Raw genomic sequence first — 14,842 nt, 5'->3', positions numbered from 1 at the left:
AAATAATTTAATTTTGTACTTCAAAATTTTAATATATAATAATTTTATATATTTTACAATATTTAAATTAATTTTTAAAACAGATTTAGAATTTTCATGATTTTATATTAAACTGCAAACGTTTTCCAACTTGATTGATTGCGCACAGCGTTCATTAATTGATTAAGTCATTACACTGCTTTTAATATTTCATACTATTTTTCAATTTTTCCGTCATAAAATCAAACAGCTAACGGCATTTGACGTCGCGCACAGCTTGACGCTTGCCGCCGCCGTCGCTACTTCACTACACCAACACATATGCATATATGCATCTATATCACATGTGAACCCCACTCATTGGCTCCCCATTTCACATACACACACACATATGCACGCGCGCACAGCTTCACAGTTATCACAGCGCAATGCCGGCCACAGTGAGTGATTGATTGATCGTTAACTGCCTGCAATTGCCACTGTCAACAGTTTGACACCGACATTAGCTACAGTTATGCACTCGCAGCACACATACCACATATGCACCTAACAGTGCTCATTTGCTCACATGTGTGTGTGAAATTGAGCATTCACTGCACTTGCCACATTGCGGACTGCACTTTATTGCCGCCTTGTACAAAAGACTCCAGCTGCGTACTCGCTGCGCTCATGTGTGCGTTGTGTGTGGGTAAATCGCGCATTTTGCAAATAATTGCAATCAAATCAAAGCACTCAATGCCATGCGCTCTGTCGCCCACACGGCGCTAATGTGTGGTGATTTGCTCTGCCTTTTGCTATTAATTTAATAAATTGCAGTTTTTTCAATGGAATTTTTGCATTTCTGCATTGGCATAAACACTTGTAGCGTTAGAAATTTATAAAATTTTATTGCTTTGCCATAACACCGTTGTCTTAATATTGAGTTGAGCGCCACTTAAACACTTTGCTTAATTTTTAAAATACAGTGGAACTTCTCCAACTCGAATCACCATAATGCACAAAAAAATTTCGAGTTAGAGAGACATCGAGTTATAGAATTTTCATTAAAACATATAAATTTTCAAAAATCTGTAAAATATAGATTTATACACTGTTCTATTTATTAACTTCGCATAAAGTATTATGTACATACTTTAAAACATGTATTCTGTAATTTTGTTTGTTGCAGTCTTGACCTATATGTCCCATGCCTTTGTTAGCTGATTTATGCAATCCATAAGAGTAATATTATATTTTTTGTTTGCCTCCGTACAATATAGAGGGACTCTTTTAAAATTCTGCCTCGATAGTAAAATTTTAAATTTTGTATTATGTCCTAACCAAAAAGTTCGATTTATGGAAGGAAATTTGTATGAAAGTTGCACTCTATTGCCTCTTCAAGAGTTCGAGTTATTCAGAACTTCGAGGAATAGAAGTTCGAGTTATGGAAGTTCCACTGTATATACATGTATCTATCTATATAGCTCTTTAAAGTTTTTTCTAATGTAATACAGGATCACAATTACAACTGTGATGCATATCAAGTTCGGAAAGTAAAAATAATGCAATGATGGGTATAGAAATCTCGTGTATTCTTTTGATATAAGTTTGATTATTCATTGACGTAAAAATATCAGGCCAATAAAGGCAGCAATTCATGCATTCAAGTCTAACTATTTGATATTTAATTGATATACCTACAAAATGTTTCGAAAATAATAGTAGATTTTGTAAAATTTTTGAAGCGCCTATAGCTAGCTAAATATTCATTTTATTTGTTAAAAAAGTAATTTAAAATATTAAAAAATATTCCTAGTAAAATTTTTCAAACAAAATTAAAGCTATTTTTTAGTTAAAAGAATCAATAAGTCCTCAAACATCTAAAAATTTATATGAGATTGTTCTTATTTGGAGATGCTTCATTATATATTCAAAGCGTAAGCTTATCGTCCGTATAAATTCCTACACTAAAAATACACTTTGGTTTCTTTGCCTCTATTTAATCTAAATAGTCAACAAAATTCTATTATTTATACAGTTTTCCTTCATCAAAAAATTCACGAGAGATTAAATCTGGAGAAACAAGTGTGCCATTGTACCATTTTTATGTAAATTTAGAAGACAGTGTGAAAATCTACTAATATCAACTGCCTTGAATGTTAAGCTAATGTAATGTATGTAGGATAATAATTGTTGAGTATTAACATTATGTTAAAAAAATGAATTTTATCATCATTACAAATTTTTAATATATTTTAAGACACATAGCATTAGTTTATAAACATAATAATTTATAAGAATGTTTAGTCTGTTAAATGAAGCAATTTATTGTAAAGAAGTTAATTATTTTTGTAAAATAAGCAGCTTCGCATCACAGCAAAAGCAGAATGCAGAAGAAAGCGCGATTGTAGTATAATAGGTCTGTTTTATTTAATTAAAAGGAAAATTAATCACCGAATTACAAAAATTAAACAAACAAGTATTTAAAAACAAACAAGTATTTAAAAATATTTGAATTTAAAAGGCGAAAATATTTCAACATATATTTGTTTTAAATACATATCAATATTGTTGGTCAATAACATTATACAATAAATTCGACTTTTTTGTAGGTATTGGATCAAATCAAAATTTTCCGGGAGATTGAGTCATAAGTAAAAATATGTATGTTCTCCGTTTTTCGTAGTTAGCCTTCGCAATCGAAATAGTCACCTTCGAATTTCGAAATTTAGCTAATTATTAATTATTGTATGTAAGTTACTCATTGTCTTATTTCAACGGTGAATAAAAATATTCGATCAAGTCATATAGATGATATAAGCTGTCAAAGTTGGATATTTGACAAAATAATATAAATTTTATATTTATAAAAATACTGGCACAATTTTTGAATATTTGGTATACAACTATTTGGTTTATATGCATATTTCTTCTGTTTCAAAGATATGTAAATAATTTTTCATTTAAGTGTTTTTCCCAGGAAGTTTTCTATAATTGTATAAATACGCATTTCTGAATCAAGAGCTCTTAACCATACTCAAATTTTCAAAAATTAGATATTTCGAAATATGAGGTTATTATTTTTTTCGAACATCCAACATTAACCGCTCTCAAGATCTGTCATATAGGATTGTATACACCATTAAATTAAGAAGAATACTTCGATTGTATCCACATTTTGATTTAGTAACTGATTGATTTTTAGTAACTATATCCTGTAATTAATAATAATTTGTTATAGGCCTTTTTTTAAACTTCGTAGGCAGATATTTCGATTTTAGACGCTTACTTCGAAAATCGTTTTTTTTTCATTTTTTTACTTATGGCTCAATCTTCCGAAAAACATTAGTTCAGTTTAATATCCAGCCGAGTGTGAAACAGTGTAATAATAAAATTCTTTTTATATTTTTTCCTTAAATAAATTTTTACACGGAAATATGTGTAAAGTTTCATATTTTTTCATAATTTTAAAGAGTTAGTGAAACTGATAATTTCTTTTTCTATAAAAGAAGCAGTATATTTTTTTGCAAAGGATGTCCAGCAATGTCGTAAATAAATAATTTTCAATTCTTAGAATTTCGTTTAACAACATAAATGTTTACAACAATTTTTACGAAAAAAAAAATATATAAAAACTACTTCATTAAAAGATTACTCACTAATAATTAGAAAATAAGTTGAAATCTGAGCAATTTGTTAATGACGAATGGTCTGAGTTAAGTAAGAAAACATTTCTTTCATATTTTTTTATAAAAAAAATTTATTTATTTATAAATTTGACTATTATTTCTTCAAATGTATGTTATAGAAGTTACTATTATGCACAAAAAAATTAATTACCTATAAATCACGAGTTTCACTTCATTTTTAATGTTTCATTTTGTATTGAGCATTGCATTTAAAATGCAGTCATTTTCCCATTTCAGCACAACCATATATTTATCTATTTATGTAATTCTGATGTAATTTATTTAATTTTATTTTTCAGCACAAGCACATTATTGAATATATTCGCACAGTATTTCACAGTATTTTTGATTCAAATGCTTTTATATAAATATTTTCTTCTTTTCAGATATAAAAATATATTTTTTTTATTTTTTTAATTTTCATAAAAAAATTATTTTCCACTTTTCATTCAATTTTGGGTACTTTATTCCAGGCACATTCTGCTCGTACCACCGTTTCTTAGTATTTCCGTTATCACTGCACGGCAAAATGATTTCACGCTTTCGCTTAATGTCAACACAAGACAACTCTTATCTTAGGGGCACTCATTTTATTTGCCATAACTCAAATCCACTTCGTTTTTAATTTCTTTTTTCTAAAACACCTTAAACACTGTCACTCAACACAAGTGTGATCCTTTGAGTGCAACACGAATGCTCTTGCTACTTCGTTGGCACGAAATGTATGTATTTACCAAAACGTTCTAATCGGCGTTCGCGGCACACCGACTGCATGCGTTCAAACCTCGACACACACTACCGACACGATCGCGCGAAGAAAGCAAAGCTGCCCCCTGAAAAGCAGAACCAAAGCGCACAACCGGCAACGATAAGACCGGCGAGAACCCTTTAACTGGCGCAAAAGAGGCGAGCAAGCACATGCATACTGCATGCACACGAACAAAACAAAACGGAGCTGCAGACACACAACAAAAAGGTTAGTGTGTGGAGCCGAAGAAGCGGCTATAGCAGTTGATGTAGACGAAGGAAAGCAGTTACCAGCATATTGACGGGTAATGTACGAGTACGATGTGAGTGGAGAAGGCACTAAAGGCAGAAGTTTTAAGCCAACCACATGTAAAAATACTGCCACTTTTCTTATTGCGCTTGTTTTTGTTGTTGTTGTTACTGCTTCTTCTAATTTTCTTTAGTTCTTTATTTATTTTTGTAGTTTTTTGTATTTTTGTTTGTTTGCTATTACACTTTTTATTTGTTTGCATGGCTTTCTATCTGAATTCGTTTTTATTTATTTGCCTTGCACTCTTTACACACAGACACAAACACTCATACCGGGCGCTAATCCCGCAAAATGTACGCGCTTGCGTGAGTTGCTTGCCAGTAAACTTCTACCGACGGGCGCGCGGCTTAAGCGCCTTAAGCGGCGCAATCAAGCGTAAATAACGCGAAATAACGACGGCGAATCACACGCGCGATCCAAATTCAGTCCAATACAAGCTTAGCTTCTCTCTAAGCAAGTGCGTTACGACCGCGCTTGAGCATCAACGCGTACATATTTAATAGCAACTACTAACTGTTAACTGTTTTTAGCATGCGCGCGCATTCACCAGACAGAAGCAATAGAACTTTAACGGCGCACCGAACGACGAACAATAACGAAGTAAGCGCTGAGTTGTCGGGCTGCATAGTGGAAGCGCCGCCGATCACAGCAAAAGCAAAATGCAAATTCCAAAAACCAGTCCGTGTTAGTGTGACGAGACGGCAAGCAAATAAGAAGCGAGCAGCTCATATGTATTATACAAAGTTGTTCGTATATGTGTGTGCGACTTTAACACCCACTCCGAGAAGCGTGTGCGCACACATACACATTGCAAGCGGGCGCGCGCGCATCATTCAAAGCCATTGCGGTGGCGGCGCGCTATGGTAACTCCCACTTTTCCGTTAAGCCAGCGGGCCGCTGAGCGGAGAGCGCCACAGTTGGAAGATGAACTTACGTCGCTTACGTTTGCGCACGCTTACGTCACGTAAGCTCACTTATATTTATTTCATAACCGCGCTCTCACTCAACCCGTTCGCGCATACACATGCGCGCGGCACCAGTTCAATACGCGCGCTCATTCAGTTTGTGGTGTGTGTTTTTAACGCGCCGCTGATTGGTTGTTGCGGCTAGCACGGCTTACTGGCTGTTTGCTTTACTAGTATGGTCATAAACGTTCGTTGTTTTTTACTTACTCTAAACTCGTTTATTTTTGTTGTAAGCGTTCTTAGCAAGTTGCTTTTGGATTGTTTTTATTCCTGTTGGTAGTTGCGCCCACTTTGTTGTTGCTAAGCTATTGCCATTATTTATTAATTTTTTTGTTGATTTTCCATTGTTTTCGTTATACTCCCGCGCGCCGCTCGTTGCGATTTGCCTAATTAACATAAAAGGCGTGTTCGTTGTATCTGGAAACGATTATTGTTATAGCAGCTATAAATCAATGAAACAAGTTTGTGAATTATGTAAAATATTATAAGCCTAAAGAGCGGAAAATAACAATAAATAAATGCAAACAATACTGGAATATGGCGTGCGCTGAGGAGTGTAATGTGTACATACATACATGCTTTTAGACAATAATAGCTGCCTAGCTTTTAAAATCTAGTAATAAATGTAAATAATATCAGATATAATGAGATGTCTAGCCAAAATTTATTAATGATAAAATAGGATTTAAGCAAATAACCGAACATTAATTTTATTAATATAACTTACAATTTGACCCACACATTAGGCATAAAGTTCATTAGGAAACAAAAATCAGTATATATAGTATATGGGGGCTGGGTAATTCAAGGACCGATTTCAACTATTTTTACCACCACGGTGCACTACATACAAGACTATAAGCTCACTAAATTTTGATGATATATTTCACATATTAACCGATATGATATTAGGTATATGGGGCTAGGGGAAGTTATGACCCGATTGCACTCATTTTTGGCACGGAGACATATTAGTAGAAGAAAAATGTTCCCTCGCAATTTCTTTAAAATACTAACTAACATATATTATCGGTAAAAATTTATTAGAAGTACTCAGGTCCTCACGTTCGATATATGGGACCTTGAATACTTATGGTTCGATTTCGGCTAGTTTTTAGAAGGGCGATGCCACTCTATAAGTGCAGTATTTATGCAAAGTTGTGTTCTGATATCTTTACTAGTGCTTACTTTATATATTGTAAAGTACACGATTCAAATCGACTTCAAAGTACTGATATATGGGAAGTAGGCGTGGTTGTGAATCTGTTTGGACTACTTTTATAACATATTATTTGGAATAGGAAGATATTATTAACCGAATTTCATTGAAATTGGTCGAGTATTTTCGGAGATATGGTTTTTTACACATAAGTGGACGAAACCCCGCCTATTTAAAATTTTGTATATCAATTTGAGTGCAGCTTTCTGTACCTTCTTTATGATAAAATTTAAGGTTTCTGGTGTTTTTCCTTACTGAATTAAAGCATTTTTAGTGGTTTTCAACATTCCCTTTGTATGGAAGGTGGGCGTGGTTATAATCTGATTTCCTGCAACTTTAAACTGTATAAGATAATACCTAAAAAAACGACTTTAGAGAGTTTGGTTGATATAGCTTTAAGAGTTTACGAGATATGTACAAGAAACTTAGTAGAGGGCAGGACTACGCCAACTTCCCCAAAAAACTTATGCCCATTTGCTGTGCGATCCTTGTACCAAGTTTCATCAAGATATCTCAATTTTTACTCAAATTACAGCTTGCACGCACGGATGGAAGGACGGACAGACAGACATTAGGATTTGAATTCCATTCGTCACCCTGATCACTTTGGTATATATCTAACTTGCTTGGGTATAAAAATTAATATGAATTTCCGTCGGTGAAGTACTTAGTTAAAATTTATTATAATTATAAATTAATTCAGCAATATTTTTCAAATAATGAAACTGTTGAACCTTGTTTTGGAATATATTTCGCTAATCGATGTAATTATATCCAAATCTGGTATAATTTTTATTTGATATTTTCTAATGTGTTTCAAAAAATGTTATTCTAATTTGTTCTCAAAATACTGGAAATTTTATGTGAACTCAACGTTTTTGTTAAATCACAAACTCGAATTTACGTTTATTACGTTTAGAAAGATCTTATGGACCTTTGTGAAGGCCTGAGTTGCGTTTTACAATGAGATCGAAATTTATGAATGATGAAATAGGTTATCATATATCGCTGCCATACTATTTATTTGATTGATTTCATATATATATATAAGTGCACCACTATAATGGGTAGTCTGAAAAATCCATATCGTGATATAATGAAAAACACATTTTCCATCAAAATTAAATTTTAAATTAATCAACAAGGAATACATATCAATTACAGCGATTTAAAACATTCCGTCATCATATTTGCATTTCGATTTTTCTTTCACTTCAAAATAGGTTTCTGCCTTGGCAATTACCATTACCACCCAGTATTATCTCCACATCTGAAAATAAGAAAAAGGCAAGCCATTAGAAGCCAAATTCATATGAGTACATTGATTTATAACACAGTGCAGTGTCTTGATTGTAAGCTCAGGTTGCACCTACTTTGAAATGTCCACACTCAAATAGTTTTTCTCGGTAAACCTAATTTCTCGATATTTCAAAATTAATTGTGAATTTTGAAATATTTTATTATTCGATTTATACCGGATATAGTGTTAGTAATAAGTATATTTGATTCAAAAATAAGTTGAAGACTATATCACTCATATATTTATATATATAACTTACGTAAGTATATGCATTACATAAACATTCATAACGATTCGTTAATCACGCCTAAGCTGAGCTTTGCCACAGACATAAACAATCTACACACACGCCAGCTGTTACTGATAATCGCCAGCCTACAAGTGGATTTACTGCCAATTATGGTAATTAAAAAGTCACAACAACCAGTTGCCTATCTAACTGCTTTCAAACCACACAACTGTGGCCATATATGAATATAATTGTATGTGTCTAAGCCAGTTCGAGCAATTAATTCATTAAAGCACATTTCGAAGCCATTTTAAACATCACAACGGCATTACAGCCATTTTATAAATGATACATTCGGTATTTTAACGATTCGAAATGTATTTCTAACTGCCAGTTGCGGCATTAAACGAGGCAGCTACAAGATAAGCTTGCCAATAAAATGTGTAACTAACTGCCATAGCAATGCAATCAAAAAGCGATAATAACAAATAAAATTGAATTGATTCAATCAATTAAGCAAAGCAACAAGCGCGCTTGCGTTCGTCACAATTTGCATTGGATTTCGTGCGCAGCTGTGCGCTGGCCGCTGGCCGCTGAACTGTATAAATAAATATGAGCGCGTTTCGCGTTTAAAGAATTTTGCTTTTCTGTCGCAATCTCTGTCATTTCCAATACATTCAATTCATTTATATCCAATAACAATTAAGCTACTGTGCGGCGGCGGTGTTCTTCATTTCAACGCCCGCTCTTTTTGCTTGCGCCGTCAACTAATTGCACGCCTCGCACACAAAGACTTAAGCGACGAACTTCAGATGTGTATTTGCGTGTGCTTTAAATAAAAGTGACAAAGTTTCTTCAATACATGCTTTTTTTCACAGGCATTTGTCATTTCTGCCATTTGCACATTTGCAAAAATATCCGCGTGTTCGTCTGGAAAATAAACTGCGCTGTGAAATATTTATGTTTGTTCAACAAGTAATTAATAATACGCGATTGTTATCTTTCACCTTATTTGCATGATTTACAGCTGTGGACATTGACTATATCTAATATATATTAAATGCTAAAAATGTGTATGCATTTATCTGAATGCATATACATACATATTTACAAGTATCCAGATATATAACATTTACTATGTTAAATGGCTTGGTAGCAAAAATTTATCTTCGCAATAAATCTAAGTTAATGTCATTATATGAATATGCTAATAACAATCACTTATTGCTGAAAGCGTTAATGAAATATTGCAACAGGATTTATTTAAAAAAAGAACAGCCATAATAACTGCAGGATGTCTGCATTTGAATAAATTTAAATAAGTTGATTTTATGAAATGTTATTAAATTAGGAATTTTAGATAGTATAAAAATAGTTAAATTCCTTATAAAAATATAAATATATGCACACCGGTTGTGTATTGATGTAAAATAATTCCGGTAGCGTGCCACTTATATGTACTGATTTCCGTGCCATTCTTCTATACTAATATTATAAAGAGGAAAGGTTTGATTTTTTGTTTGTCTGTCTCGAAAAGGCTCCGAAACTTACAATTTTGGATATTCTTTAAGCCATCAAAGTACATTTTTTTAACATTTAACCACCATCGCAATTGAATTATATCTAATAAGCCGATTAGTATATAGTATACTTTGCATGTATACATTAAGATTTCGAATTTTACAAAAAACAAGTAAGGAAGGGCTAAGTTCGGGTGTAACCGAACATTTTATACTCTCGCAATTTATTTATTGAAGTTTATTTATATTATATAATACACAATTTGACCCACATATTCGTCATATATATTGTATAGAGTCCATTGAAAGTTAGAAACCCTAATATTAGGTTAGAAGTACCGAGGTCCTCATGTTCGCTATATGGGGCCTTGACAACCTATGGTCCGATTTCGGTGATTTTTAGAATGGGGCTGCCACACTATAAACGTAGTATTTCTGCAAAGTTCTGCATCGATATCTTCACTAGTGCTTACTTTATACATTGTAAAGTTAACGATTCAGATCGTCTTCAAAGTTCTGGTATATAGGAAGTAGGCGTGATTGTGAAGTGATTTGGCCTATTTTCACAGCATAGCATTGGGATGTAAGGAAACTATTACAAACCATTTCATTGAAATCGGTCGAGTAGTTCCTGAGATATGGTTTTTGACCCATAAGTGGGCGACGCCACGCACATTTTCCATTTTGTAAAAAAATCTGAGTGTAGCTTCTATCTGCCATTTCCTATGTGAAATTTAGTGTTTCTGACGTTTTTGGTTAGTGAACTAACCCACTTTTAGTAATTTTCAGCCTAACCTTTGTATGGGAGGGAGGCGTGGTTATTATCCGATTTCTGTCATTTTTGGACTGTATAAGGAAATGGCTAAAAAAACGACTGCAGAAAGTTTGGTTTATATAGCTCTATTGGTTTGCGAGATATATACAAAAAACCTATTTGGGGGCAGGGTCACGCCCACTTTTCCAAAAAAATTACATCCAAATGTGCCCCTTCCTAATGCGATCCTATGTTCCAAATTTTATTATCATAACTTTATTTATGGCTTAGTTATAGCTCTTTATGTGTTTTTGGTTATCGCCATTTTGTGGGCGTGGCAGTGGTCCGATTCCGCCCATTTTCGAACTTAACCTTCTTATGGTGCCAAGGAATACGTGTTCCAAGTTTCATTAAGATATCTCAATTTTTACTCAAGTTACAGCTTGGACGGACGGACGGACAGACATGGGGATTTGAACTTTTCTCGTCACCCTGATCATTTTGATATATATAACCCTATATCTAACTCGTTTAGTTTTAGGACTTACAACCAACCGTTATGTGGACAAAACTATAATACTCTCGTAGCAACTTTGTTGCGAAAGTATTAAAACTTTTGACTACTAGTATATTTAAACTTTCAGTTTTCCGCGTGTGTGCTAAGCATAACTATTTATATATATACTCACAATGATGGAATTTTATTCCACTTTTTATCTCTTAAATACTTTTTCATTCAACTCTCTTTCGCCAGCATGCTGATCCTTCACTTTGTTCGAAGTTTTGCTGTCGCACAAAGTGTATAAAGTGTCTAAAACTAATTTGCATGCAACAGCATTTCGCATTTCACTTCAGTTTTGTAGCTGAAAACAACCAACATGTTGGCCGACTAGCGAATAAGCGTATGAATGAGCCAGCGAATAAGTGAGTGAGTGGTTGACTAAATAACAAACTGTTTGGAATTGTGTGCCTTACCAGCCACATTGGCGTACATTAAATGCCTTTAAAATGTCTTAAAAGCCACAAAATTGTGTTATTTCAGCGCATATGTGTGCTTATGTGTGTGTATTTGGATTGCCTTTGTGTGCGTATTGGCGTAAACCCGATTTCGACTGCACGCTTTTCTTGTAATTACAACTTAATGCACCTTTTTGTCGAGTAAATGCGATTTATTTTACATAAAATCGGAATTTTTCCTACAAAAATTATGGCAATAAAATTCACTTTTTTATAGCATTTATTTGTGCAATGCATTTACAATTACATGAGTTTTGAAATAGTTTATTTTTGTGGCTATTTTTATTGAAAATGTTTTTATGTGAACTACTGATTGGAGTTCCGCTTTAGTTTCATGCATATATATATATATATTTGGCGTAGGAACCGCTTTAAGCGATTATAGCCGAATCCACCAGAGCGCGCCACTCATTCCTCCTTTTTGCTTTTTGGCGCCAACTGGAAACACCAAGTGAAGCCAGGTCACTTTGCACTTGGTCTTTCCACCGGAGTGGAGGTCGTCCTCTTCCGCGGCTTCCTCCAGCGGGTACTGCATCGAATACTTTCAGAGCTGGAGTGTTTTCTACCATCCGTACAACATGACCTAGCCAGCGTAGCCGCTGTCTTTTTATTCGCTGAACTATGTCAATGTCGTCGTATAAATCGTACAGCTCATCGTTCCATCGTCTGCGGTATTCGCCGTTGCCAATGTTTAGAGGACCATAAATCTTGCGCAAAACCTTTCTCTCGAAAACCCCAAGAGTCGTCTCATCGGATGTTGTCATCGTCCACGCTTCAGCGCCATACATCAGGACGGGAATAATGAGCGACTTATAGAGTTTGATTTTGGTTCGTCGAGAGAGGACTTTACTTGTCAATTGCCTACTCAGCCAAAAGTAGCACCTGTTGGCAAGAGTGATTCTGCGTTGGATTTCAAGGCTGACATTGTTGGTGTTGTTAATGCTGGTTCCCAGATAAACGAAATTATCTACGACCTCGAAGTTATGACTGTCAACAGTGACGTGGGAGCCAAGACGCGAGTGCGCTGACTGTTTGTTTGATGACAGGAGATATTTCGTCTTGTCCTCATTCACCACCAGACCCATACGCTTCGCTTCTTTATCTAGTCTGGAAAACGCAGAACAAACGGCGCGGTTGTTGCTTCCGATGATATCAATATAATCGGCATACGCCAGGAGCTGTACACTCTTGTAGAAGATTGTACCCTCTCTATTTAGTTCTGCAGCTCGTATTATTTTTTCCAGCAATAGATTGAAGAAGTCGCACGATAGTGAGTCACCCTGTCTCAAGCCTCGTTTGGTATCGAACGGCTCGGAGAGGTCCTTCCCGATCCTGACGGAGCTTTTGGTGTTGCTCAACGTCAGCTTACATAGCCGTATTAGTTTTGCAGGGATACCAAATTCAGACATCGCGGCATAAAGGCAGCTCCTTTTCGTGCTATCGAAAGCAGCTTTAAAATCGATTTAAAGATGGTGAGTATCGATTCTTATCTCTCGGGTCTTTTCCAAGATTTGGCGGATTGGGAATATCTGGTCCATTATAGATTTTCCAGGTCTAAAGCCACACTGATAAGGTCCAATCAGTTCGTTGACGGTGGGTTTTAGTCTTTCACATAATACGCTCGACAAAACCTTATATGCGATATTGAGGAGACTTATACCACGGTAGTTGGCGCAGATTGTGGGGTCTCCCTTCTTATGGATTGGGCAGAGCACACCAAGATTCCAATCGTCAGGCATGCTTTCTTCCGACCATATTCTACAAAGAAGCTGATGCATGCACCTTATCAGTTCTTCGCCGCCGTATTTGAATAGCTCGGCCGGTAATCCATCGGCCCCCGCCGCTTTGTTGTTCTTCAAGCGGGTAATTGCTATTCGAATTTCTTCATGGTCGGGTAATGGAACATCTATTCCATCGTCATCGATTGGGGAATCGGGTTCGCCATCTCCTGGTGTTGTACTTTCACTGCCATTGAGCAGGTCGGAGAAGTGTTCCCTCTATAATCCCAGTGTGCTCTGGACATCCGTTACCAGATTACCTCCTCGGTCCCTACATGATAATGCTCCGGTCTTGAAACCTTCTGTAAATCGCCTCATCTTTTCATGCATGCTGATATTTTTTGCTCTTTTATTTTTTTATTTATTTTTAAGTCATAATTTTAGTTACCGAAGGAAAAATCCGCTGTGACCTCCCTTCTAGTCGAGTCTACATAATGGAAAACGACTCGCGTTTATGCCTAACCAAGAGTTAAAAATTTAACATCTTATCTAAAAATCTATTAGGAAGATTTTTTTTGATGTTGCAACAACAAAATTGAGGGAAGAGTTTTTTATAGATACCCAAAACACATATTTCAACTACGTTATCATCTTCTTGGTCCAATTTGTCATCAAAGTTAGGCCCTACAATGCTTGAGCAACAAGTTTATGCATCCACAAAATTAATATATAAGCTTGAATAGTGTTTTATAGAAATAATGAATATTTTTTTTGATAATTATATTATCAGTCATCAAAGCGATATTATTTAGACATATGAAGCTGTGATTTCAAGTGCTTGTGATACTTCATTAATTACATTTTAGGAGAACACAATAATAACGATTTAGATCTATGGAGCTAGTATCGATTACGCCCTTCGTGTGATGGAGCCAATATCCAATATTTGGTTTTAAACCAATATTTTGATCGACTAAATTACAACCTGTAATCAGCAACATGAATGGGCGTCTGCTAAATATTAATACTGAGTGATTAATTTCTTTAAATATAAAAATGAATCAAAGAAACACACAATAAGTGCATTTTTATTGGATACTGGCTGAAGAGCATAGCAAACCTTTTTTGTTTTTGTTTTTATTTTGTATTCTTGTATTTTTTATTTTTGTATTTTTTATTTTGTAGTTTTATTTATATTTTTCTGCTTTCCCTTAATGCATTTGCATGGAGCAGCCACTGACTGGCTGGATGGCGTCAATGTCACTGCGAAGAAAAATACGCGCTACTGAAGCAAACAAAGGCAAGAAACAAAGGCGAAAAACGGCAAATCCACTAAATATTTGAAGGAGATAAAGGATTGACTGCAACATTGAAATTTGTATAACAACAAAACAGTAGCACAAGAAATGGGTGTTA

General features: G+C 34.8%; 1 protein-coding gene across 1 annotated transcript in view; it reads right to left on the bottom strand.

Annotated features, from left to right (window-relative positions):
* Positions 1–5,316, bottom strand: part of LOC105215838 (uncharacterized) — a 121,274-nt gene extending 115,958 nt beyond the window's left edge. Inside the window, exon 1 of the mRNA XM_054233845.1 lies at positions 3,799–5,316. The gene's annotated coding sequence lies outside the window, so the exon portion shown is untranslated. The remainder of the gene's footprint in view (positions 1–3,798) is intronic.
* Between the last annotated feature and the right edge of the window lie 9,526 nt (positions 5,317–14,842).

This window comes from Zeugodacus cucurbitae, chromosome 2 (genome assembly GCF_028554725.1).
Source record: "Zeugodacus cucurbitae isolate PBARC_wt_2022May chromosome 2, idZeuCucr1.2, whole genome shotgun sequence".
Classification (NCBI taxonomy): Eukaryota; Metazoa; Arthropoda; class Insecta; order Diptera; family Tephritidae; genus Zeugodacus; species Zeugodacus cucurbitae.
This window is presented reverse-complemented; position numbering and strand designations above follow the sequence as displayed.